Genomic DNA, 26,959 nt, shown 5'->3' on the forward strand with positions numbered 1-26,959 from the left:
AAGAGATTGTGGTTCCATCCTTGTGTTACACAATCTGGACGTGGTCCGTGCTTTAAAGTTTTACTTACAAGCTACTAAAGATTTTCGTCAAACATCTTCTTTGTTTGTTGTCTACTCTGGACAGAGGAGAGGTCAAAAGGCTTTGGCAACCTCTTTTTCTTTTTGGTTAAGAAGCTTAATCCGCTTAGCCTATGAGACTGCTGGACAGCAGCCTCCTGAAAGGATTACAGCTCATTCCACTAGAGCTGTGGCTTCCACTTGGGCCTTTAAAAATGAGGCTTCTGTTGAACAGATTTGCAAGGCGGCGACTTGGTCTTCGCTTCATACTTTCTCTTGTTAAGTGTGTTCAGTCCACGGGTCATCCATTACTTATGGGATATATTCTCCTTCCCAACAGGAAGTTGCAAGAGGATCACCCAAGCAGAGCTGCTATATAGCTCCTCCCCTCACATGTCATATCCAGTCATTCTCTTGCAAACCTCAACAATAAAGAGGGAGGTCGCAAGAGGAGCTGGAGTTTTTACTTAATAATTCTTCAATCAAAAGTTTGTTATTTTAAATGGCTTCTTCCTCTTTGATCCAGGACGTCTCCAGAGAGCTCAGGGATCTTCAAAATTCGTTTTTGAGGGAGGTAATCAGTCACAGCAGACCTGTGACAGTGTGTTTGACTGTGATAAAAGCGTTAAATCTTAATTTGATATCCGTTTTTTGGGTACTGAGGGGTTAATCATCCTTTTGCTAATGGGTGCAATCCTCTGCTAATTAATACATTTAAAGAATTGTTGACTATAACTGAACTAGTTCTTTGTTATTCAATTGTGTTTTTTAAAAAAGCGCTGCAGCGTTTTTTATATTGCTTGTAAACTTATTGAAGTAATTTCCAAGCTTGCTAGCTTCATTGCTAGTCTGTTTAAACATGTCTGATACAGAGGAATCTGCTTGTTCATTATGTTTAAAAGCTGATGTGGAGCCCAATAGAAATATGTGTACCAATTGTATTGATATTACTTTGAATAAAAGTCAATCTGTACCGATAAAGAAATTATCACCAGACAACGAGGGGGAAGTTATGCCGTCTAACTCTCCTCACGTGTCAGTACCTTCGTCTCCCGCTCGGGAGGTGCGTAAGATTGAGGCGCCAAGTACATCAAGGCCCTTACAAATCACTTTACATGATATGGCTAATGTTATGAAAGAAGTATTATACAATATGCCCGAGTTAAGAGGCAAGCGCGACAGCTCTGGGTTAAGGACAGAATGTCCGATGACACGAGAGCCATGTCTGATACTGCGTCACAATTTGCAGAACATGAGGACGGAGAGCTTCATTCTGTGGGTGACTGTTCTGATTCGGGGAGACCGGATTCAGAAATTTCAAATTTTAAATTTAAGCTTGAGAACCTCCGCGTGTTGCTAGGGGAGGTGTTAGCGGCTCTGAATGATTGTGACACGGTGGCAATCCCAGAGAAATTATGTAGGCTGGATAAATACTATGCGGTACCGGTGTGTACTGACGTTTTTCCTATACCAAAGAGGCTTACAGAGATTATTAGCAAGGAGTGGGATAGACCCGGTGTGCCTTTTTCCCCTCCTCCGATATTTAGAAAAATGTTCCCTATAGACGCCACCACACGAGACTTATGGCAGACGGTCCCTAAGGTGGAGGGAGCAGTTTCTACTTTAGCCAAGCGTACCACTATCCCGGTGGAGGATAGCTGTGCTTTCTTAGATGCAATGGATAAAAAATTAGAGGGTTACCTTAAGAAAATGTTTGTTCAACAAGGTTTTATATTACAGCCTCTTGCATGCATTGCGCCTGTCACTGCTGCAGCGGCATTCTGGTTTGAGTCTCTGGAAGAGGCGATTCGCACAGCACCATTGGATGAATCTTTGAGCAAGATTAGAACCCTTAAGCTGGCTAATGTGTTTGTTTCGGATGCCGTAGTGCATTTAACCAAACTTACGGCTAAGAATTCCGGATTCGCCATACAGGCGCGCAGAGCGCTATGGCTTAAATCCTGGTCAGCAGATGTAACTTCTAAGTCTAAACTGCTAAACATTCCTTTCAAAGGGCAGACCTTATTCGGGCCCGGCTTGAAGGAAATTATTGCTGACATTACTGGAGGTAAGGGCCACACCCTTCCTCAGGACAGGGCCAAATCAAAGGCCAAAAAGTCTAATTTTCGTGCCTTTCGTAATTTCAAGGCAGGAGCAGCATCAACTTCCTCCGCTCCAAAACAGGAAGGAACTACTGCTCGTTACAGACAGGGTTGGAAAGGCAACCAGTCATGGAACAAGGGCAAGCAGGCCAGAAAGCCTACTTCCGCCCCTAAGACAGCATGAAGACAGGGGCCCCTTTCCGGAGACGGATCTAGTGGGGGGCAGACTTTCTCTCTTCGCCCAGGCTTGGGCAAGAGATGTACAGGATCCCTGGACGTTGGGGATTATATCTCAGGGATACCTTCTGGATTTCAAAACTTCTCCTCCACAAGGGAGGTTTCATCTGTCAAGGTTATCAACAAACCTAGTAAAGAAAGAGGCATTTCTACAATGTGTACAAGACCTCTTAGTGATGGGAGTGATCCACCCAGTTCCGCGAACGGAACAGGGGCAAGGGTTTTATTCAAATCTGTTTGTGGTTCCCAAGAAAGAGGGAACTTTCAGACCAATCTTAGACTTAAAGATCTTAAACAAATTCCTAAGGGTTCCGTCGTTCAAGATGGAAACCATTCGGACCATCCTACCCATGATCCAAGTGGGTCAATATATGACCACAGTGGACTTAAAGGATGCCTACCTTCACATACCGATTCACAAAGATCATTATCGGTACCTAAGGTTTGCCTTTCTAGACAGGCATTACCAGTTTGTAGCTCTTCCCTTCGGGTTAGCTACGGCCCCGAGAATTTTTACAAAGGTTCTGGGCTCACTTCTGGCGGTACTAAGACCACGAGGCATAGCGGTGGCTCCGTACCTAGACGACATTCTGATACAAGCGTCAAGTTTTCAAAATGCAAAGTCTCATACAGAGATAGTTCTAGCATTTCTGAGGTCGCATGGGTGGAAAGTGAACGTGGAGAAGAGTTCTCTGTTACCACTCACAAGGGTCCCTTTTCTAGGGACTCTTATAGATTCTGTAGAGATGAAGATTTACCTGACGGAGTCCAGGTTATCAAAGATTCTCAATGCTTGCCGTGTCCTTCACTCCATTCCAAGCCCATCAGTAGCTCAGTGCATGGAAGTAATCGGCTTAATGGTCGCGGCAATGGACATAGTGCCATTTGCGCGCCTACATCTCAGACCGCTGCAACTATGCATGCTAAGTCAATGGAAAGGGGATTACTCAGATCTGTCCCCTTTGCTAAATCTGGACCAGGAGACCAGAGATTCTCTTCTCTGGTGGTTGTCACGGGTTCATCTGTCCAAAGGAATGACTTTTCGCAGACCAGATTGGACGATTGTAACAACAGATGCCAGCCTACTAGGCTGGGGAGCAGTCTGGAACTCCCTGAAGGCTCAGGGATCGTGGACTCAGGAGGAGAGACTCCTCCCGATAAACATTCTAGAATTAAGAGCAATATTCAATGCTCTTCTAACTTGGCCTCAGTTAGCAACACTGAGGTTCATCAGATTTCAGTCGGACAACATCACGACTGTGGCTTACATCAATCATCAAGGGGGAACCAGGAGTTCCCTAGCGATGTTGGAAGTCTCGAAGATAATTCGCTGGGCAGAGTCTCACTCTTGCCACCTGTCAGCGATCTACATCCCAGGCGTGGAGAACTGGGAGGCGGATTTTCTAAGTCGACAGACCTTTCATCCGGGGGAGTGGGAACTTCACCCGGAGGTATTTGCTCAACTGATTCGTCGTTGGGGCAAACCGGATCTGGATCTCATGGTATCTCGCCAGAACGCCAAGCTTCCTTGTTACGGATCCAGGTCCAGGGACCCGGGTGCGGTGCTGGTAGATGCACTAGCAGCCCCTTGGCCACCTTTTCCGTTGCTACCTCGACTGATTGCCAGGATCAAACAGGAGAGAGCATCGGTGATTCTGATAGCGCCTGCGTGGCCACGCAGGACCTGGTATGCAGACCTAGTGGACATGTCGTCCTGTCCACCATGGTCTCTACCCCTGAGGCAGGACCTTCTAATCCAGGGTCCTTTCAACCATCCAAACCTAATTTCTCTGAGGCTGACTGCTTGGAAATTGAACGCTTGATTCTATCAAAGCGTGGGTTTTCGGATTCGGTTATTGATACATTAATACAGGCTTGGAAACCTGTTACCAGAAAAATTTACCACAAGATATGGCGTAAATATTTATATTGGTGTGAATCCAAGAGTTACTCATGGAGTAAGGTTAGGATTCCTAGGATATTGTCTTTTCTACAAGAGGGTTTAGAAAAGGGCTTATCCGCTAGTTCGCTAAAGGGACAGATTTCTGCTCTGTCTATTCTTTTACACAAGCGTCTGGCAGAGAATCCAGACGTCCAGGCTTTTTGTCAGGCTTTGGCTAGGATTAAGCCTGTGTTTAAAAGTGTTGCTCCTCCGTGGTGCTTAAACTTGGTTCTTAAAGTTCTTCAGGGTGTTCCGTTTGAACCCCTTCATTCCATTGATTTTAAGCTTTTATCTTGGAAAGTTCTGTTTTTGATTGCTATTTCCTCGGCTCGAAGAGTCTCTGAGTTATCTGCCTTACATTGTGATTCTCCTTATCTGATCTTTTATTCAGACAAGGTAGTCCTGCGTACTAAACCTGGGTTTTTACCTAAGGTTGTTTCTAACAGGAATATCAATCAAGAGATTGTTGTTCCATCGTTATGTCCTAATCCTTCTTCAAAGAAGGAACGTCTTTTGCATAATCTAGGCGTGGTCCGTGCCCTGAAGTTCTTCTTACAGGCAACTAAAGATTTTCGACAAACTTCTTCTCTGTTTGTCGTTTACTCTGGACAGAGGAGAGGTCAAAAGGCTTCGGCTACCTCTCTCTCTTTTTGGCTTCGTAGCATAATACGCTTAGCCTATGAGACTGCTGGACAGCAGCCTCCTGAAAGAATTACAGCTCATTCCACTAGAGCTGTGGCTTCCACCTGGGCCTTTAAGAATGAGGCCTCTGTTGAACAGATTTGCAAGGCTGCAACTTGGTCTTCACTTCATACTTTTTCCAAATTTTACAAATTTGACACTTTTGCTTCTTCGGAGGCTGTTTTTGGGAGAAAGGTTCTACAGGCAGTGGTTCCTTCTGTTTAATGTTCCTGCCTTGTCCCTCCCATCATCCGTGTACTTTAGCTTTGGTATTGGTATCCCATAAGTAATGGATGACCCGTGGACTGAACACACTTAACAAGAGAAAACATAATTTATGCTTACCTGATAAATTTATTTCTCTTGTAGTGTGTTCAGTCCACGTCCCGCCCTGTCTTTTTGAGGCAGGTTCTAAATTTTAAATTATAACTCCAGTCACCACTGCACCCTATAGTTTCTCCTTTCTCGTCTTGTTTCGGTCGAATGACTGGATATGACATGTGAGGGGAGGAGCTATATAGCAGCTCTGCTTGGGTGATCCTCTTGCAACTTCCTGTTGGGAAGGAGAATATATCCCATAAGTAATGGATGACCCGTGGACTGAACACACTACAAGAGAAATAAATTTATCAGGTAAGCATAAATTATGTTTTTTCAAAATTTTACAAATTTGATACTTTTGCTTCTTCGGAGGCTATATTTGGGAGAAAGGTTTTACAGGCAGTGGTTCCTTCCATTTAAGTTCCTGCCTTGTCCCTCCCTTCATCCGTGTACTTTAGCTTTGGTATTGGTATCCCATAAGTAATGGATGATCCGTGGACTGGATACACCTTAGAAGAGAAAACACAATTTATGCTTACCTGATAAATTTATTTTTCTCACGGCCCGCCCTGTCATTTTAAGGCAGGTAATTTTTAAATTTAAACTACAGTAATCACTACACGCTATGGTTCCTCCTTTCTCGGCTTGTTTTCGGTCGAATGACTGGCTATGACAGTTAGGGAAGGAGCTATATTACAGCTCTGCTGTGGGTGTCCTCTTGCAACTTCCTGTTGGGAATGGGAATATCCCACAAGTAATGGATGATCCGTGGACTGGATACACCACAAGAGAAATAAATTTATCAGGTAAGCATAAATTGTGTTTTCTTCAGGGACAGTCAGATCTGTCTGTTAAAGTTATTAAACTGTGTCTAAATACTGTGTTTATACACTTACTGTTGACACTAGATTTTTTTGGTATCAGTTTTTATCTAAATATAATTCGATAAGATAGTATCTTATTCCTAACAATATTTATTAGAATTTTCAACATCTATGGTTTGCAAGTATCGACTTGATCCTGCATAGGCTCACTTGGCTTCCGGTGGCTGCTAGGTAGTGGCCTGTTACTCACATATGGAGTGGTTACAAAACGTTGCAAAAATTATTTTCAATACACCCTGCCTCCTTTTATAACCAGGTAATTACCGGGTGGAATATCGTATATTGATATTATTGTTGCTTCAATATATATTAATCTCCCACCATTCCCTTACACACTCTTATGTGGCATCATTTGATATATTACTTTACAAACAAGGAGGTGCAATCACCAGTTAGCTTCACAAGCCAAAATTTGCCCCTTGAGATATATTTACTATGACCAGTGTATCCTCGTAAATTAAAAAATGCTATAACCGCATTAACAATTACAATGCCTTTCGTCACAAGAGGATGGCAGAGAAGTGTCAGAAGATTTCGGAGTTGTTCCTCAGGAGGGATATATGCCTTTCGTTATGGAACTGGAGTTTTAAGTAGTCTTGTCAACCTCTCAGTGAGAGCATTGACGAAAGTTAGAGTTTGGAGATGCAGAGAGTCTTTCTGCAAACCCATCCAGACTGCCTGCTAACAGCTCCTTAAGCAATCAGTGTTGACGAGTTTCACTGTCTGCTTTCTTCACTCAAGTCCATGTCAGGAGCGATGCTACAAGAAGCTGTGTTTCTGTTCCACAGCACGGATTCTGGTAAGATCATTTCAATTTTTACTTATATTGAAATTGCTGAAGACAGGGTCACAATGTGACTCCTTATAGACTTGTTATGCGGTAACGGAAGATACAGGTGTTTTACTTTCACTTTGAATGCAGCGCAGCTTGTAGCTTGGTGCGCTTTTTCTCATAACAGGGGCAGTCCTGCATTGCGCACCACGTGACCGGGTGTGGTTACACTTTTGTTTTCTCTTTTCTGACCGAGCTAGCTGTTGGAGAGGTCGCTTCTTCTCTGGTTGCCTGGGTCTAGGAGGGGGTGAGTGCCCCAGTCATTGGGGCTATAAAGGTGCTGTTTTTGTGAGAAATAAAAAGTGCATTTATTTGTATCCTACTGTTGTTAGCGCAAGCTATGGAGAATCCTGATGCTTGAGGGTACTCCATCTATTCCTAATAGTAATATCTGTCTATATTGTGAGGAGGCCTCGGTGTGTCCGCCCTCTCAACTATGTTTTATATGCATCAACAACTAAGCCGTCCACTTCTGAGGACTCGTCGCCCCTTGAGGTGCATACCCATCAATCATCTCCATTGTCACATGCAGCTTCCCGTAGCACGCCTGATCCTGGAGGGAGCCTTTTACCATCAGACTTTACCGCGCAGCTAAAGACGGCGGTGTCTGAGGCCCTTAGTGCTGTACCTCGCCCTGCTAAGCAAAAGGTTAAACATAGCTCTCCGGTCCATGGGACATCCAGTGATTTGCTTGATTTGTCTGCCTTTCAAGTATCACAGGATGGGTCACACTCTGAGTTGTCAGAGGGTGACATTTCTGGATCAGAGTCTGCTACCTCTAGGCCTCCGACTGTGGAGGAGCCATCCTTTAGATTTAAAATTGAACACCTACGTTTTATTCTAAAGGAGGTTCTGTCGACATTAGAGGTTCCAGAGGCCAAGTTGCCTGATAAACCTTTGATCCCTAAATTTGACAGAGTGTACGAGGACAGGGTAGTCCTGTACCTGTGAAAATGGAAAACATTATTAAAAACGAATGGGATAGAATTGGATCTTCCTTTTCCCCTTTGTCTGCCTTTAAAAAATTATTCCTGGACTCTCAGCTGGAGTTTGTGGGGTTCCGTCCCTAAGTTGGATGGTGCTATCTCCACGTTAGCTAAGCATAATACTATCCCTCTTGAGGATAGCTCGTCCTTCAGAGAGCCAATGGATAAAAAGATGGAAATTTTTCTCAGAAAAATGTTTCATCATACAGGATATTTATTTCAACCATCAGGGGCTGTTGCTTCAGTTGCTGGAGTTGCAGCCTACTGGTGCGACTCCTTAATGGAATTGATCGAGGTGGAGGGTCCCCTCGACGCAAGACAGAATTAAGGCTTTGAGAATTGCTAATTCTTTTATCTGTGATGCAAACATGCAGATTATTCGCCTGAATGCTAAAATTGCTGGTTTCTCAGTGCAGACACCTTGGGCACTCTGGCGGAAGTCCTGGTCTGCGGACATGACTTCTAAGTCGAGACTAATTTCCCTCCCCTTTAAGGGAAACATTTTATTTGGTCCAAGCCTGGACTCCATTATCTCCACGGTTACAGGGGGCAAGGGTGCCTTCCTGCCGCAGGCTAAAAAGAACAAATCTAAGGGACAAGGTTCTAATTTTCGTTCCTTTTGTTCTGAAAAGTCCCAACGTCAGCAGTGCTCCTCTAAGCCAGAGCAAACCAAGAGCACTTGGAAGCGGCTCAATCCAGGAATAAATCCAAGCAGAACAAGAAGCCCGCTGACAACAAGTCGGCATTAAGGGACGGCCCCTGATCCGCAGCCGGATCATGTGGGGGAGCAGACTGTTGCGGTTTTCAGACGTTTGGTCCAGGTACGTGCAGGATCCATGGGTCCAGGAGGTCATAGCTCAGGGATGCAAGATAGGTTTCAAATCTCATCCACCAAGGGCAGATTCCTCCTCTCAAGCCTGTCTTTAAAACCAGAAAAGAGAGAAGCATTTCTGGGGTGTGCGCAGTATCTGTCCTCCTTGGGGGTCATTGTCCCAGTTCCTATCGCAGAAAGAGGTTTGGGATACTATTCAAACCTGTTTATGGTCCCAAATAAAGAGGGAACTTTCTGCCCAATTCTGGACCTAAAGTACTTAACCCCTTAATGACAACAGCACTTTTCCATTTTCTGTCCGTTTGGGACAAAGGCTATTTTTACATTTTTGCGGTGTTTGTGTTTAGCTGTTATTTTCCTCTTACTCATTTACTGTACCCACACATATTATATACCGTTTTTTTCGCCATTAAATGGACTTTCTAAAGATACCATTATTTTCATCATATCTTATAATTTACTATAAAAAATTATAAAATATGAGGAAAAAATCGAAAAAAAACACTTTTTTCTAACTTTTAGCCCCAAAATCTGTTACACATCTGCAACCACCAAAAAACACCCATGCTAAATAGTTTCTAAATTTTGTCCTGAGTTTAGAAATACTTTTTGCTTTTTGTGCAAGTTATAGGGCTATAAATACAAGTAGCACTTTGCTATTTCCAAACCAATTTTTTTCAAAATTAGCGCTAGTTACATTGGGACACTGATATCTTTCAGGAATCTCTGAATATCCCTTGACATGTATATATTTTTTTTAGAAGACATCCCAAAGTATTGATCTAGGCCCATTTTGGTATATTTCATGCCACCATTTCACAGCCAAATGTAATCAAATACAAAAAATCATTCACTTTTTCACAAATTTTTTTTACAAACTTTCGGTTTCTCACTGAAATTATTTGCAATTATGGCATTAATGGTTGTAAATACTTCTCTGGGACCCCCTTTGTTCAGAAATAGCAGACATATATGGCTTTGGCGTTGCTTTTTGGTGATTAGAAGGCCGCTAAATGCCACTGCGCACATACGTGTATTATGCCCAGCAGTGAGGGGGTTAATTAGGGAGCATGTAGGGAGCTTTTTGGGGTAATTTTAGCTTTAGTGTAGTAAACAACCCAAAATATTGATCTAGGCCCATTTTGGTATATTTCATGCCACCATTTCACCGCCAAATACGTTCAAATAAAAAAAAAAAAAGTAACATTTTTCACAATTTTAGGTTTATTACTGAAATCATTTACAAACAGCTTGTGCAATTATGGCACAACTGGTTGTAAATGCTTCTCTGGGATCCCCTTTGTTCAGAAATAGCACATATATGGCTTTGGCGTTGCTTTTTGGTAATTAGAAGGCTGCTATTTGCCGCTGCGCACTACACATGTATTATGCCCAGCAGTGCAGGGGTTAATTAGGGAGCTTGTAGGGAACGTGTAGGGTTAATTTTTGCTTTAGTGTAGTGTAGTAGACAACCCAAAGTATTGATCTAGGCCCATTTTGGTATATTTCATGCCACCATTTCACCGCCAAATGCGATCAAATAAAAATAAATTGTTTCCTTTTTCACAAACTTTAGGTTTCTCACTGAAATTATTTACAAACAGCATGTGCAATTATGGCACAAATTGTTGTAAATGCTTCTCTGGGATCCCCTTTGTTCAGAAATAGCAGACATATATGGCTTTGGTGTTGCTTTTTGATAATTAGAAGGCTGCTAAATGCTGCTGCACATCACACGTGTATTATGGGTAAAGGGGTTAATTAGGTAGCTTGTAGGGAGTTTGCAGGGTTAATTTTAGCTTTAGTGTAGAGATCAGCCTCCCACCTGAAACATCAGACCCCCTTATCCCTCCCAAACAGCTCTCTTCCCTCCCCCACCCCACAATTGTTCCCGCCATCTTAAGTACTGGCAGAAAGTCTGCCAGTACTAAAATAAAAGGTATATTTGTTTTTTTGGTTTTTTTTTATAGCATATTTACATATGCTGCTGTGTAGAATCCCCCCTTAGCCCCCAATCTCACGGATCCACCATCAAACAGTTCTCTAACCCTCCCCCTCTAGCCTAATGGGCGCCATCTTGGGTACTGGCAGCTTTCTGCCAGTACCCAGTTTAGTAAAAGAAAAATATGCTTTAATTTTTTGCCCTTTTCTGTAGTGTAGCTACCCCCCCCACACCCCACACCCTTCCCAGAACCCTTCGATTGCTTCATAAATTAAAATTACCCCCCTTTTCTCCCAATTTATTATTTAATGTTTCTGTAGTGTAGCGGTTCCCACCCGCTCCTGCCCCGTGCACGCGCCCGCCGCCCCCCATGCACGTGCACGCATCCGTGCGCGCCCCCAGGCACTCCCGCCTCCGATCCCGCCCCCCTCCACATGATCACAGGCCCATTGCAGGCCGCCCACCCTCCTCCCTGCTTCACTCCCACCCACCAACGACGCTCCGGTGCAGAGAGGACCACAGAGTGGCTCTCTTCATCAGAGGCTTGTAAAGGAGTATTGCAGGATGCTTCCATATCAAGGCATCACTGCAATACCCTCAGAGCTGCTGGAAGTGATCGCAATCACTTCCAGCACTCTGTTAGACAACTGACGTACCAGGTACGTCTATTTTCATTAACTGCTTGTTAATGCATGACGTACCTGATACGTCAGTTGTCATTAAGGGGTTAAACAAATTTCTAAATGTCCCCTCGTTCAAGATGGAGACAATAAGGTCCATTCTTCCTCTAGTTCAAGAAGGACAGTTCATGACCATTATTGATCTGAAGGATGACTACCTTCATGTTCTAATCCATAGGGACAACTTCCAGTTCTTAAGGTTTGCATTCCTGGATTAGCACTTCCAGTTCATTGCACTTCCGTTTGGTCTAGCTACAGCCCCACAAATCTTTACAAACGTTCTAGGAGCTCTCCTGGCCTTCACCAGAACCCAAGGTATAGCAGAAGCTCCCTACTTGGACGACATTCTGGTTCAAGCACCATACTTTCTTCTAGCAGGGGACCATTCTGTATCTCTTCTCTCTCTTCTTCGATCACATGGATGGAAGATAAACTTAGAGAAGAGTTTTCTCATTCCAAGCACCAAGGTGGAATTCCTTGGTACTATAATAGATTCAATATCCATGAGGATATTTCTAACTGACCAGAGACGGTGCAAGCTAGCTTCGGTATGTCTTGCCCTCCGGACCTCCTTAAGGCCATCTGTGGCTCAGTGTATGGAAGTAATTGGTCTCATGGTATCCAGCATGGACATAATTCCTTTTGCCAGGTTCAGTCTCAGACCGCTACAGCTGTGCATACTGAGGCAGTTGAACGGCGATCATTCTCAACAGATCTGTCTCAACAGAATTCCCTGGACAACCGGTCAAGAGAATCGCTCTTTTGGTGGCTCTGACAATATAACCTCAGTGGCTTACATCAACCATCAAGGGGGAATGAGAAGCTCCCTAGCGATGAGGGAAGTATGTCGGATTCTGGAGTGGGCAGAGGCCCACAGCTGTTCGCTGTCAGCAATCAACATTCCGGGTGTGGACAACTGGTAAGCGGACTTTCTCAGCAGACAATTCTTTCATCCGGAGATTTGCTTCAGGGGGGGGGATGCAGGAGATAGATCTCATGGCATCTCGTCTCAATACCAAGCTACCCAGATATGGAGGTTCAATCTAATCTACCTTTTTCAGCCTTTACCACTCCTTCATCGAGTAGTGGCCTGCATCAAGCAGGAGCATGCATCAGTAATACTGATTGCTCCATCGTGGCCACGAAGGACGTGGTTCGCGGATCTAGTGAGGATGTCATTTCCTCCTCCATGGAGGTTCCCTTGTCGCAGGGATCTGCTGGAGCAAGGTTCTTTTGTTCATCAAATTCTAGATTCTCTGAGGCTGACTGCGTGGAGATTAAACACTTAGTCCTAGCCAAGAGAGGGTTTTCTGAGAGAGTTATTGATACTCTCATTCAAGCTCGTAAGCCTATCATAAGGTGTGGAGAACCTACTTATTCTGGTGTGAAGAGCGTGGATTTCCTTTGCATAAAGTTATGGTTGCTATGATTCTGATGTTTCTCCAGGATGGTCTGGAGAAGTCTTTCGGCCAGTTCCCTGAGGGGACAGATTTGGGCCTTGTCTGTTTTACTGCACAAGAGGCTCTCTGAGCTTCCAGATGTTCAGTCCTTTGTTAAGTCTCTGATTAGGATCAGATCTGTGTTCAGATCTTTAGCTCCCCCTTGAAGTCTGAATCTAGTTCTTAAGGTTTGAGCCGTTGCATGAAATCGATCTTAAGTTGTTGTCCTGGAAAGAAATCTATCTACTGGCTATTGCTTCAGCGCGCAGGGTATCTGAGATTGCCACCTTGCAATGTGAGCCTCCTTATCTGGTGCTCCATTCGGATAAGGCTGTGCTACGTACTATGTTAGGGTTTCTCCCGAAAGTCGTGTCTGACTGCAACATGAATCAAGAGATTGTGGTCCCTTCCTTCTGTCCTAATCCTCCCTCTTCGAAGGAACGTTTACTTCATAATTTGGACATGGTTTGTGCTTTGAAGTTTTATCTCCAAGCTACTAAGGATTTTAGACAAGCTTGTTCCTTATTTGTGGCATACTCTGGTAAGCGTAAGGGCCAGAAGGTCTCTTCGACTTCCTTATCTTTCTGGTTGAGGAATCTTATCCGCTTAGCCTATGAGACAGCGGGACATAGATCTCCTCAGAGAATTACGGTTCATTCTACTAGAGCAGTGGCTTCCTCTTGGGACTTTAAGAACGAGGCCTCTATGGATCAGATTTGTAAGGTGGCCACTTGGTCCTCCTTACACACTTTTTCTCTAAATTTTACAAGCTTGATGTTTTTGCTTCAGCTGAAGCAGCCTTCGGGAGAAAGGTTTTACAGGCTGTGGTGCCCTCAGATTAGGGTCTGCCTCTCTTTTTGTTGCTCTCGTTTTCATTCAATGTCCTGCAGAGCTTGAGTATAAGTTTCCCAAAAATATGGAATGAAGCCATGGACTCTCCTTGTATTAAGAAGGAAAACATAAATTATACTTACCAGATAATTTAATTTCCTTCTGTACAAGGAGAGTTCACGGCCCCCGCCCGTGTTCTCTGATGGGCGGCCCCCTAAATTATAATTTTCTTCTGGCACCTTTTATACTCTGATATTTCTCCTACTGTTCCTTGTTCCCTCGTCAGAATGACTGGTGGAAAGGGGAAGTGGGAGGGGTATTTAAGCCTTTGGCTGGCGTGTCTTTGCCTCCTCCTGGTGGCCAGGTTCAGTATTTCCCAACAGTAAGGAATGAAGCTGTGGACTCTTCTTGTACAGAAGGAAATTAAATTATCTGGTAAGCATAATTTATGTTATGTATATATATATAGTTTTGATAGGTAAATAAAAAAAAAAGACATTACTCTATTTCTGTTTAAATTGAGTGATAGCAAAAATGGTAAAATTATCCAGTATTTTGGGCAAGTTCTTCTATGTAAGTCCTGGTAGTGAAGGGGTTAAACTCTATAGACAATTGTGCCACAAAACGGAAGAAGAAATATATAGTAAAAACAAAACACAGCGGTTGAATGGGAATATCTAATTTACTAAATGGATCTTTGTTGTTAAACAATAGAGGGATTAATTTATTTAATTTAGACTTCTATTGTATTAAATTAAGCAGTAAGAGTAAATCTTCGGATAGAAGCTTTTTATAGAGGCGGTAATCTAATACAGCATGAGCATTAGTACGTGAGGGCGGGCACATCGCACTGCTCTGGTTAACATAAAACAGACATCAGCTATAAAATCTCTGTCTAAAACTGTGTTACAGAATAGCAGTATGGATATTAGTTATTCGGTTCACTATGGCTGAAGTGAATAATGCAGAACATTTGCTTAGGGAAACAAACACTACTTGGTGAAGTGCTTGGGAAACGATCTTTACCTTTAGACCGCAGGAAGAATTATGGTTATGTGGGTTTAAAGGGCAATAAACACTTCGAAATTGTAATATAATTTTTTTTATTATATATAGTAAAAAACAATTGCAGTATACTCTCATTAAAGTGAGCGTAAATTATAATGAATTAAAGTCCACTATTAAAAAATACTTATTCATTAAACTTTAAAAACACCTTTTTGTTGCGGTAAACAGACCGCCTCTGCCCACTTCTCTTTCTGTGCTTTGCATATTGATGACGAATCCGGCTTTCTCCAATAGTTGCGTGCCCCCATTGGCGTCAAGCTCGTGGGGTATGCAAGGATTGGAGGAAGCTGGATTTGTCATCGATATGCAAAGTACAGAAGGAGAAGCAAACAGAGGATCTGGGGTCTGTTTACCGCGACAAAAAGGTAAGTATTTTTTTTTAAAAATTGTGTTTGTAAAGTTTAATGAATTAAAGTGCCCCTGTTTTTAAGAGTATTTTTATATTTATGGACTTTAATTCATTATACTTTACACTCACTTTAAGTATTTCCCTCTCTTTTTCTATAGTTTCGTTCAAACTCTAGGTTTAAAGAGACTTGAAACCCACTTTTTTTCAAACACTTTCCAATTTAGTTTTGTTAAAGGGACAGTCTAGTCCAAAATAAACTTTCATGATTCAGATAGGGCATGTAATTTTAAACAACTTTCCAATTTACTTTTACCACCAATTTTGCTTTGTTCTCTTGTTATTCTTAGTTGAAAACTAAACCTAGGTAGGCTCACATGCTAATTTCTTAGACCTTGAAGGCCACCTCTAATCTTTAAAGCATTTTGACAGTTTTTCACCACTAGACGGCATTAGTTCATGTGTGTAATATAGATAACATTGAGCTCACGGACGTGAATTTACACTGGAGTGAGCACTGATTGGCTAAAATGCAAGTCTGTCAAAAGAACTTAAATAAGGGGGCAGTTTACAGAGGCTTAGAAACAGGGTGAACACAGAGGTAAAATGTATATTATTATTATAACTGCGTTGGTTATGCAAAACTGGGGAATGGGGAATTAAGGGATTATCTATCTTTTTAAACAACAAAAAATCTGGTGTGGACTGTCCCTTTAACTAATTTTACTTCCTTCCTAGGTAGGCTCAGGATCTAGCTGCTGATTGGTGACTGCACATATATGTCTATTCTCATAGCTTTACCTATGTGCTCAGCTAGCTCCCACTAGTGCATTGCTGCTCCCTCAACAAAGGATACCAAGAAAATTAAGTAAATTTGATAATAGAAGTAAAGTGGAAAGTTGTTAGAATTGTGAAATAAATATTGTTTCATGTCACCTTCAAACTGCACTTCACTCTAGTTTGTAACTGTCCCTGATTTGCCCAAGCAGGGAAGGAAATCGGCGCATCCTTCATTCCCACACACGCACGAGGCCTCTGGTCTAACCCCTAATTTACCAGAGCTGTAATGCATTTAACTTTTAATTTTGCCCTATGGCAAGGCAAGTTATATTTAGGGCTAGATTACAAGTGGAGCGCTAATTTATCACGCGCCTTCAAACAGAAATATTCGGCCATTTACGGCACACAATAAATAACCAGCCATTACAAGTGGCTGGTTATTGCTGCCGCGACCCCGCGCTAGCTATTAGCTCTCAAAAAGTTAACCAGAGATCAGATCTCTGGTTCATTTTCTAAATGTGCAGCTGAGATTCAGTAATCATTATCTACTTGTTTTCTGCATTTAAACTAGTCACTGCACAGTGATTAAGGATGATTAAACCGGAAACGTCACCTGTGATAGCCGGGGATTAGGGATGCACCGAAATTTCAGCCGCAGAAATGTTTCGGCCAAAAATTGCATTTTTGGCTATTTCGGTTTTCAGTTATTTTGCCTGTTATTTTCAGTAAAATTAATGTGTAGCATGTTTCAAATTTGATGCTAGCCTAGAGCTGTTGTTTAATTTCATTACTTGACTTACTGTTCTGCATATGAGTTTTCTAGGACTATACTTTATTTGAATAATTGGTAAAAAAAACAACCTGTTAAATCTGATTCTGTTACATAGAACTAAATGAAGAATAATACAGTATATTGATATTTAATATTGTTTTAAGTAGGGATGCATTTTCGTTGCTGAAACATTTTGGCCGAAAATGGCATTATCATTTTTTTCATGTTTTTTTTCTTGGTAAAATTATTGTGTAGCATATTATTGTTTTAAGATATTTTTGTTACTTTCAATAAAAGTGTGGGCTTTTTTTATTGCTTGAAGCTTTTCAATTCAGATTCATTCATTAAATAGTCTAATTATGTAAAAAAAAACTAATAAATATTTGAAAATAATTTGAAAAAATACATTTTCGGTATCGGTTTCAGTTTTCGGCCAAGTGCATCCTGGATTTTCGGGTTCAGTTTCGGTCCAGAATTTCCATTTCACTGCATCACTACCGGGACCTATATGTCCTAATAAAGCTTTGGTGCTGTGGGAGTCTTATAGGGTGTATGATGCAGTTACCCTGTCTCTGCACGAGAGAATAAGGTGGGGAGGTGCAGTATCTACTTGTGATCACATGATTTTAGTAACAGACAGTAATTACCGTTGGAAGAGCATTACAATACACACTAAGGGATAGATTACAAGTGGTGCGCTAACTGTTGCACACAATCGATAAGCGGATTAACTTTGCGCGTCTGAAGTAGCGAATGTATATACAGGTTGAAAGCAAAAATATTCACTTAAGCGCAATTGAATTTAACGCACGTCTGGAATGCGCAACTTCAGAGCTCTGGTTAACTGTTATGCAAGACAAAAAAGTCACTTATATACATACTGTATATGCTAAATGCTGCCTCCTCTCTAGTCAAGAAAGCAGAGAACCCACTATAGGCTCTATCGTTAGATATTGTGCCCTGGTTAATTTGCAAGCGCATTACAAGTTGAAAGTATATGCGACCCCTTGCGCACAAACTAAATTGCACTTATTGGGTTAGGATGACTGAAGACCTCTCACGTAAAGGGTTAGGGCTAAAAACAAAGTTGCATTAAACACAATATAAATACATTAAAAGAAAGTCACTCATATATTCACTATCTAATACAAATGAATCATATAAATATTAAAAAAAGTTATATGACAAGGTATATCAATGGAAAGGGCTATAATGATAATGAATTTATGTTTATAGGTATATACATATATACACATATAGAGGCCCATTTATCAAGCTCCGAATGGAGTCTTCAGACTCGCCAGAAACACCAGTTATAAAGCAGTGGTCTAAAGACCGCTGCTCCATAACCCTGTCCGCCTGCTCTGATGAGGCGGACAGGAATCGCCGCAATTCAACCCGATCAAGTTGATTGACACCCCACTGCTGGCTGCCGATTGGCCGCGAGTCTGCATGGGGCGGCGTTGCAGCTGCTGGTGCAATGCTTAATACGGAGAGCGTATTGCTCTCCGCATTCAGCGAGGTCTTGCAGTGTCAGATCAGGTCCGCAAGACCTTTGATAAATTGGCCTCATGAACAGACACATATATATATAAAGTGTGTGTGTGTATATATATATATATATATATATATATATATATATATATATACATATATATATATAGATATACACACACACACAGATATACTTATGTATATAAACTTTGGAGCACTTTCCACTCAAATACATGAACCCAGAAGCAGAACTTTTTTTTACTTTCTGCGATGAGTTTTTTTTTTAGTTAAAATTTTTCTGCAGGTCATTTTGAAATAGAAATCAGTTTTAAATCGTTTATAAACAATATTTATTTCAAACATAAATGCTAATACAGTATATAGACGGACACACATAGATAGATTATAGATTGAGATTTGCCAATATATCTATCTATCTCCAACATAAGGATCATGGGCAGGAAAATATATGAACCGCCGGTATAAATACTGGCATCACACCTTGTAAAAGTAAAATATTGAGGGGAAAAATATGGGGAAGTGATACAAAAAGAGCAGAGGGAAAATTAGCAGGTTACAAGAGAATGATGAAAAAAGGGAAAGAGGTGTAACAAAGAGAGAGCTAACTTAAAAAGAGAGTGGGGTGAAAATGGGAAGAGATGAGTGAGGGGGACATAGAGCTGAGACAGAGAAAGAAAGATAAGTGGGAAAGATGAGAAAGGCAGAAAGAGAAATTAGTTGCATGAGAGATGTGAGACAGATAATGAGAATGAGAGAGTGAACATGCAGATGAGAAATTCATGTTTTGTTTCATTATATATCAGGTCACATCATGTTTCTTTATTCAGACTTCCTCATTGACTTGCCAAATACCAGTAAGGGGTGAGGTTCCTTGCCCAATGCCCACTAAACTAATATACCAGTCCAGTGTTATACATAACAATAACTAAAGTGCAATTTAAATATAAAGTCCGTTTCTGTTGATGCTTTGCTCTGACTTTGGCATCATTTCATTATATTGTATGTATGTTTTAACCTTTACAAACAGCCCCAGGGGGTATATAATACATCTACTGCCTGTGACTTTATATGCTTTTCACACAGAAAACTTAGCACTCCAGTGTCGCGCTACGGAGGGAGGGGCGAGTGTGCAGGAGCCGAACACCGGTGAGACATTTAGAGATCAGATCCCCCCAGCTGCCTTGTCTGCAAGTAACACTTGTAACCCTTCTCCTCCCCGGCTCAAAGTGTTAATAGCACCGCACAGGGGAAAACAAAGCGTTATCCCTGCTGCGGTCTGCTTGTGAAGACTGTTAGCTTAAAAGAAATGTGTGTGGGCGGAGTTCCGGGAATTGCCGATTCCCATTTTTGATAATCAATCACAATTGTCAAATTAGACACACACACAACCAACCGGTATAAGCTTTCACGGAGTTGGCAGTGTTTTTAAAAAAAGAACATGAAGGCTAAAGCTGGCGCTAGGCGCACATTCGCAAAAAAATGTTTACAGCCTGGGCTTCAGTAGAGAGGGGGGGACCGCCTCAGTTTTAAGCAGCGCTAGCTTCTGTTCTTTTTTTTAAAACACTACCGACTCCGTGAAAGCTTATACCGGTTGGTTGTGTGTGTGTCTAATTTGGCAATGGTGTTAAGCTAACAGTCTTCACAAGCAGACCGCAGCAGGGATAACGCTTTTTTTTCCCCTGTGCGGTGATATTAACACTTTGAGCCGGGGAGGAGAAGGGTTACAAGGGTTTTTCCTCTGTGCTATTAACTAACACTTTGAGCGGGGAGGAGAAGGGTTAGAAGTGCTTGCGCCCACAATATAAATGGCCTGGCTGCACACTTACCTCAGTCGCAGAAGCAGACATTTTGGCGGCTAAAAGTAACTAAATAAGTTATTAGCAAAGCATCTAAAAAATGTATCAATTTCATGAGCAGCAGCCAATAATGTGAAAGCAAAAATGTGCTGGTTGCTATGCACAATAATAATTAAAAAAAAACCTGTTGAAGAAAAATATGTGCTTGACAGAACTGGCCATTCTTTCTGCAGGCAGGCTCCACTTTCTGCGATATTATCGCAGATCGCACTATGTTCTGCCTTGGGGTACATGAAAAACTAGAAAAATCATTTTATTCTGTTTTAATATTTAATAATTTGTTTTATTGTATATTTACTGCAAATATTTTACATTCCAATCATTTTCACATAGGGGGAAAATGTTCAATGTATTTTTAAATAGATATTCATATGTGTAAAGGTATAGAAATAATGGCAAAAATGAACTTTCCAATATTATATGTTGGTGTGGTGTGCCCTAGTTGCAGCTGTTTAGGGGGTCTGACTATCACCACAGTGAGAAAATGTGTGAAAAGAATTTGAGGGTTTTAAATAGTGCTTCCAGGGGGCATAAAAAACAGAAAAAGTAATACCTGTATTTTTTAAAAATATATAAGCGTTAGTAACCGCTCACCTGTGAGAAATGCAGAGATGGGTAATGAGTAATCCGTTCTCGATTCAGTGTAAAAAATCCCAGCGTTGAACCTCCAGTCCGTGTATACAATATCCTTAGGTGGCGCAGCGTTGGGCAGAAAATTAAAAATATATATGAATACACATATAAACACATAAATATGTATGTATATAAGCATATTCATATATTTTTACAGTTTACACACAGTCCCAATACACTGCAATGTAAACTTCCCCTCACTTTAACCCTTTATAACTGCTTCGTGGTCTTAAAGTACACTTTTTATTTGGGGGACATTTATTTAATTAACCAGAGGTCTGACCTCTGGTTAATGAAGTCTAGCGCACTCGCAGTAGCATTAACCAGACACTTGTAATGGCTGGTTATTTAAAGTGAATTTAAAGTTTGACGAATGTGTGCCCGGTTTTTAAAAATCCTATTAAAAACAGGGATACTTTCATTCATCAAACTTTACATTTCTTCTGTTATGTGTGATCAGTCCACGGGTCATCATTACTTCTGGGATATAACTCCTCCCCAACAGGAAATGCAAGAGGATTCACCCAGCAGAGCTGCATATAGCTCCTCCCCTCTACGTCACTCCCAGTCATTCTCTTGCACCCAACGACTAGATAGGATGTGTGAGAGGACTATGGTGATTATACTTAGTTTTTATGACTTCAATCAAAAGTTTGTTATTTTACAATAGCACCGGAGCGTGTTATTACTTCTCTGGCAGAGTTTGAGGAAGAATCTACCAGAGTTTTTTTACTATGATTTTAACCGGAGTAGTTAAGATCATATTGCTGTTCTCGGCCATCTGAGGGAGGTAAAAGCTTCAGATCAGGGGACAGCGGGCAGATGAATCTGCATTGAGGTATGTAGCAGTTTTTATTTTCTGAATGGAATTGATGAGAAAATCCTGCCATACCGTTATAATGACATGTATGTATACACTTCAGTATTCTGGGGATGGTATTTCACCGGAACTACTCTGTTAAAAGTACACTAAACCTTTTAATAGGTATTTATCATGTTAAACGTTTTTGCTGGAATGTAGAATCGTTTGCATTTCTGAGGTACTGAGTGAATAAATATTGGGCATTATTTTTCCACTTGGCAGTTGCTTGTTTTAATTGTGACAGTTTCGTTTCTCTTCACTGCTGTGTGTGAGGGGGAGGGGCCGTTTTTGGCGCTCTTTGCTACGCATCAAAAATTTCCAGTCAGTTACTCTTATATTTCCTGCATGTTCCGGTTCATCTCTGACAGAACTCAGGGGTCTTCAAACTTCTTTGAAGGGAGGTAGATTCTCTCAGCAGAGCTGTGAGACTTTTATATTGACTGTGAATAAAAACGTTGCTCTGTAATTTTTATTTCAAATTTAATTATTGTTACTTTACTAATGGGAACAAACCTTTGCTAAAAGTTGTGTTGTTTTAAAGATTGATGCTATAACTGTTTTTCAGTTCATTATTTCAACTGTCATTTAATCGTTTAGTGCTTCTTTGAGGCACAGTACGTTTTTTGTTAAATAAGATTGTAACCAAGTTGCAAGTTTATTGCTAGTGTGTTAAACATGTCTGACTCAGAGGAAGATACCTGTGTCATTTGTTCCAATGCCAAGGTGGAGCCCAATAGAAATTTATGTACTAACTGTATTGATGCTACTTTAAATAAAAGCCAATCTGTACAATTTGAACAAATTTCACCAAACAGCGAGGGGAGAGTTATGCCGACTAACTCGCCTCACGCGGCAGTACCTGCATCTCCCGCCCGGGAGGTGCGTGATATTATGGCGCCTAGTACATCTGGGCGGCCATTACAGATAACATTACAAGATATGGCTACTGTTATGACTGAAGTTTTGGCTAAATTACCAGAACTAAGAGGCAAGCGTGATCACTCTGGGGTGAGAACAGAGTGCGCTGATAATACTAGGGCCATGTCTGATACTGCGTCACAGCTTGCAGAGCATGAGGACGGAGAGCTTCATTCTGTGGGTGACGGTTCTGATCCAAACAGATTGGATTCAGATATTTCAAATTTTAAATTTAAATTGGAAAACCTCCGTGTATTACTAGGGGAGGTTTTAGCGGCTCTTAATGATTGTAACACTGTTGCAATACCAGAGAAATTGTGTAGGTTGGATAAATACTTTGCGGTACCGGCGAGTACTGACGTTTTTCCTATACCTAAGAGACTAACTGAAATTGTTACTAAGGAGTGGGATAGACCCGGTGTGCCGTTCTCACCCCCTCCAATATTTAGAAAGATGTTTCCAATAGACGCCACCACACGGGACTTATGGCAAACGGTCCCTAAGGTGGAGGGAGCAGTTTCTACTTTAGCTAAGCGTACCACTATCCCGGTGGAGGATAGCTGTGCTTTTTCAGATCCAATGGATAAAAAATTAGAGGGTTACCTTAAGAAAATGTTTGTTCAGCAAGGTTTTATATTGCAACCCCTTGCATGCATCGCGCCGATTACGGCTGCGGCAGCATTTTGGATTGAGTCTCTGGAAGAGAACCTTAGTTCATCTACGCTGGACGACATTACGGACAGGCTTAGAGTCCTTAAACTAGCTAATTCATTCATTTCGGAGGCCGTAGTACATTTAACCAAACTTACGGCTAAGAACTCAGGATTCGCCATTCAGGCACGTAGAGCGCTGTGGCTAAAATCCTGGTCAGCTGATGTAACTTCTAAGTCCAAATTACTTAATATTCCTTTCAAGGGGCAAACTTTATTTGGGCCCGGTTTGAAAGAAATTATCGCTGACATTACAGGAGGTAAGGGCCACGCCCTGCCTCAAGACAAAGCCAAAGCTAAGGCTAGACAGTCTAATTTTCGTCCCTTTCGGAATTTCAAAACAGGAACAGCATCAACTTCCACTGCACCAAAACAGGAAGGAGCTGTTGCTCGTTACAGACAAGGCTGGAAACCTAACCAGTCCTGGAACAAGGGCAAGCAGGCCAGGAAACCTGCGGCTGCCCCAAAGACAGCATGAACCGAGAGCCCCCGATCCGGGACCGGATCTAGTGGGGGGCAGACTTTCTCTCTTCGCCCAGGCTTGGGCAAGAGATGTTCAGGATCCCTGGGCGCTAGAGATCATATCTCAGGGATACCTTCTAGACTTCAAATTCTCTCCCCCAAGAGGGAGATTTCATCTGTCAAGGTTGTCAACAAACCAGATAAAGAAAGAAGCGTTTCTACGCTGTGTACAAGATCTGTTATTAATGGGAGTGATCCATCCGGTTCCGCGGTCGGAACAAGGACAAGGGTTTTACTCAAACCTGTTTGTGGTTCCCAAAAAAGAGGGAACTTTCAGGCCAATCTTAGATTTAAAGATCCTAAACAAATTCCTAAGAGTTCCATCGTTCAAAATGGAAACTATTCGGACAATCTTACCCATGATCCAAAAGGGTCAGTACATGACCACAGTGGATTTAAAGGATGCTTACCTTCACATACCGATTCACAAAGATCATTACCGGTATCTAAGGTTTGCCTTCTTAGACAGGCACTACCAGTTTGTAGCTCTTCCATTCGGATTGGCTACGGCTCCAAGAATCTTCACAAAGGTTCTGGGTGCCCTTCTGGCGGTACTAAGACCGCGAGGAATCTCGGTAGCTCCGTACCTAGACGACATTCTAATACAAGCTTCAAGCTTTCAAACTGCCAAGTCTCATACAGAGTTAGTTCTGGCATTTCTAAGGTCGCATGGATGGAAAGTGAACGAAAAGAAGAGTTCTCTTTTTCCTCTCACAAGAGTTCCATTCTTGGGGACTCTTATAGATTCTGTAGAAATGAAGATTTACCTGACAGAAGACAGGTTAACAAAGCTTCAAAATGCTTGCCGTGTCCTTCATTCCATTCAACACCCGTCAGTAGCTCAATGCATGGAGGTGATCGGCTTAATGGTAGCGGCAATGGACATAGTACCTTTTGCACGCCTACATCTCAGACCGCTGCAATTGTGCATGCTAAGTCAGTGGAATGGGGATTACTCAGATTTGTCCCCTACTCTGAATCTGAATCAAGAGACCAGAAATTCTCTTCTATGGTGGCTTTATCGGCCACACCTGTCCAGGGGGATGCCATTCAGCAGGCCAGACTGGACGATTGTAACAACAGACGCCAGCCTACTAGGTTGGGGCGCTGTCTGGAATTCTCTGAAGGCTCAGGGACTATGGAATCAGGAGGAGAGTCTCCTTCCAATAAACATTCTGGAATTGAGAGCAGTTCTCAATGCCCTTCTGGCTTGGCCCCAGTTAACAACTCGGGGGTTCATCAGGTTTCAGTCGGACAACATCACGACTGTAGCTTACATCAACCATCAGGGAGGGACAAGAAGCTCCCTAGCAATGATGGAAGTATCAAAGATAATTCGCTGGGCAGAGTCTCACTCTTGCCACCTGTCAGCAATCCACATCCCGGGAGTGGAGAACTGGGAGGCGGATTTCTTGAGTCGTCAGACTTTTCATCCGGGGGAGTGGGAACTTCATCCGGAGGTCTTTGCCCAAATACTTCGACGTTGGGGCAAACCAGAGATAGATCTCATGGCGTCTCGCCAGAACGCCAAACTTCCTCACTACGGGTCCAGATCCAGGGATCCGGGAGCGGTTCTGATAGATGCTTTGACAGCACCTTGGAACTTCGGGATGGCTTATGTGTTTCCACCCTTCCCGCTGCTTCCTCGATTGATTGCCAAAATCAAACAGGAGAGAGCATCAGTGATTCTAATAGCACCTGCATGGCCACGCAGGACTTGGTATGCAGATCTAGTGGACATGTCATCCTGTCCGCCTTGGTCTCTACCTCTAAGACAGGACCTTCTGATACAGGGTCCATTCAAACATCAAAATCTAACTTCTCTGAAGCTGACTGCTTGGAAATTGAACGCTTGATCTTATCAAAGCGTGGTTTTTCTGAGTCGGTTATTGATACCCTGATACAGGCTAGGAAGCCTGTTACCAGAAGGATTTACCATAAGATATGGCGTAAATACCTATACTGGTGCGAATCCAAAGGTTTCTCCTGGAGTAAAGTTAGGATTCCTAGGATATTGTCCTTTCTACAAGAAGGTTTAGAAAAGGGTTTATCGGCTAGCTCATTAAAGGGACAGATCTCAGCTCTGTCTATCTTGTTACACAGGCGTCTGTCAGAAAATCCAGACGTCCAGGCTTTTTGTCAGGCTTTGGCTAGGATCAAGCCTGTGTTTAAAGCTGTTGCTCCGCCATGGAGTTTAAACTTAGTTCTCAACGTTTTACAGGGTGTTCCGTTTGAACCCCTTCATTCCATTGATATAAAATTGTTATCTTGGAAAGTTCTGTTTTTAATGGCTATTTCCTCGGCTCGAAGAGTCTCTGAGTTATCAGCCTTACATTGTGATTCTCCTTATCTGATTTTTCACTCAGACAAGGTAGTTCTGCGTACTAAACCTGGGTTCTTACCTAAGGTAGTCACTAACAGGAATATCAATCAAGAGATTGTTGTTCCATCCCTGTGTCCAAACCCTTCTTCAAAGAAGGAACGTCTTCTACACAATCTGGATGTAGTTCGTGCCCTCAAGTTCTACTTGCAGGCAACTAAAGATTTTCGTCAAACTTCTTCCCTGTTTATCGTTTATTCTGGACAGAGGAGAGGTCAAAAAGCTTCTGCTACCTCTCTCTCTTTTTGGCTTCGTAGCATAATACGTTTAGCCTATGAGACTGCTGGACAGCAGCCTCCTGAAAGAATTACAGCTCATTCCACTAGAGCTGTGGCTTCCACTTGGGCCTTTAAGAATGAGGCCTCTGTTGAACAGATTTGCAAGGCTGCAACTTGGTCTTCGCTTCATACTTTTTCCAAATTTTACAAATTTGACACTTTTGCTTCTTCGGAGGCTATTTTTGGGAGAAAGGTTCTTCAGGCAGTGGTTCCTTCTGTATAATGAGCCTGCCTATCCCTCCCGTCATCCGTGTACTTTTGCTTTGGTATTGGTATCCCAGAAGTAATGATGACCCGTGGACTGATCACACATAACAGAAGAAAACATAATTTATGCTTACCTGATAAATTCCTTTCTTCTGTTGTGTGATCAGTCCACGGCCCGCCCTGTTTTTAAGGCAGGTAAATATCTTTTAAATTATACTCCAGTCACCACTTCACCCTTGGTTTCTCCTTTCTCGTTGATTCTTGGTCGAATGACTGGGAGTGACGTAGAGGGGAGGAGCTATATGCAGCTCTGCTGGGTGAATCCTCTTGCATTTCCTGTTGGGGA

The 26,959-nt window shown here is 42.2% G+C and overlaps 1 protein-coding gene across 1 annotated transcript in view; it reads left to right on the forward strand.

Moving 5' to 3' along the window:
* Positions 1–26,959, forward strand: part of ARHGAP39 (Rho GTPase activating protein 39) — an 847,370-nt gene that overhangs the window by 106,415 nt on the left and 713,996 nt on the right.

Source organism: Bombina bombina, chromosome 5 (genome assembly GCF_027579735.1).
Source record: "Bombina bombina isolate aBomBom1 chromosome 5, aBomBom1.pri, whole genome shotgun sequence".
In the NCBI taxonomy this organism is placed as follows: Eukaryota; Metazoa; Chordata; class Amphibia; order Anura; family Bombinatoridae; genus Bombina; species Bombina bombina.